Source organism: Myotis brandtii, unplaced genomic scaffold, assembly GCF_000412655.1.
Source record: "Myotis brandtii unplaced genomic scaffold, ASM41265v1 scaffold11801, whole genome shotgun sequence".
Lineage (NCBI taxonomy): Eukaryota > Metazoa > Chordata > Mammalia > Chiroptera > Vespertilionidae > Myotis > Myotis brandtii.
The window spans coordinates 1-899 of NW_005354091.1; the positions used below are offsets into that span (position 1 = coordinate 1).

Here is an 899-nt window from a genome sequence, read left to right on the forward strand (position 1 = left end):
TTCAAACGTGTTGTCAAAATTGAATAGATACTCGAATTTGTCATTAGAAATGCTGCAGTCGATGACGGTCTGGTGTTCACAATGATGAAAGGCAGGTGGATGACAGAGTTGGGCGGAGGTGGCCGGTTGGCCTGCTGCTCTGCCTGGCGGTTTCTCTGCACCAGATTCTTGAAGGCAATTTGCTGTAGAATAAGTTCTTGAAGTTGAGACTGTTTCTGTTTTATTCCTTCAAGTCTTCTTTGTCTCTCTACCTCTAAATTCTGACATTCCTGAGCTGAGTTGGTGGGCAGACCAATCCATTTGATTTCCTTCTCCTTGGAGATGATGTTCATGACCACCAGCACATTTAAGGCATCATAGACTCGCCGTCTTATGTTCTTCTGATCATAAGCGGATTCGTTTGGTAAGATGTGGTTATCGGCGGCACTGAACTCTGCGACCAGCTCGTCGGCCACCTCATTATAGGACGTGGTTCCCTTCCTCTGCACCTTCTCACAGACCTTCATGGAGAAGTGCCTCAGGCCCCTACCGTTCTTCTCGCCCTTCCTGTTGCGTTTCCACTTGCTGTGTGATGTTGACATTGGATGACTGTCCGAACGTTTTTGGCAAGAGCTGCTTCCCAAGTGTGTTTACTGTGGAGGGGTGAACAGCTACTAAGGACACAACACCTTTTCCAGGACTAAGGTTCTGGTCTATGAAGACCTTTAGTTCCCCGTTGGCTTCAATTAGACCGGCATCTTTTGCCATATTATCAGATCCGTGAAATCAATTCTATAAATGTTCACCCTCCAGAGAAGAAAAATGATTTTTCTGGCTGACGGTCGGCGCGCGGACACGCGGGGACAGACACGAGGGTGCGGAAACGGACATGCGGGCGCGGACACGCGGACACACACACA

General features: G+C 48.6%; 1 pseudogene; it reads right to left on the reverse strand.

Moving 5' to 3' along the window:
* Positions 1-6: 6 nt before the first annotated feature.
* LOC102245062 lies at positions 7-892 on the reverse strand (annotated as a pseudogene).
* Positions 893-899: the final 7 nt, after the last annotated feature.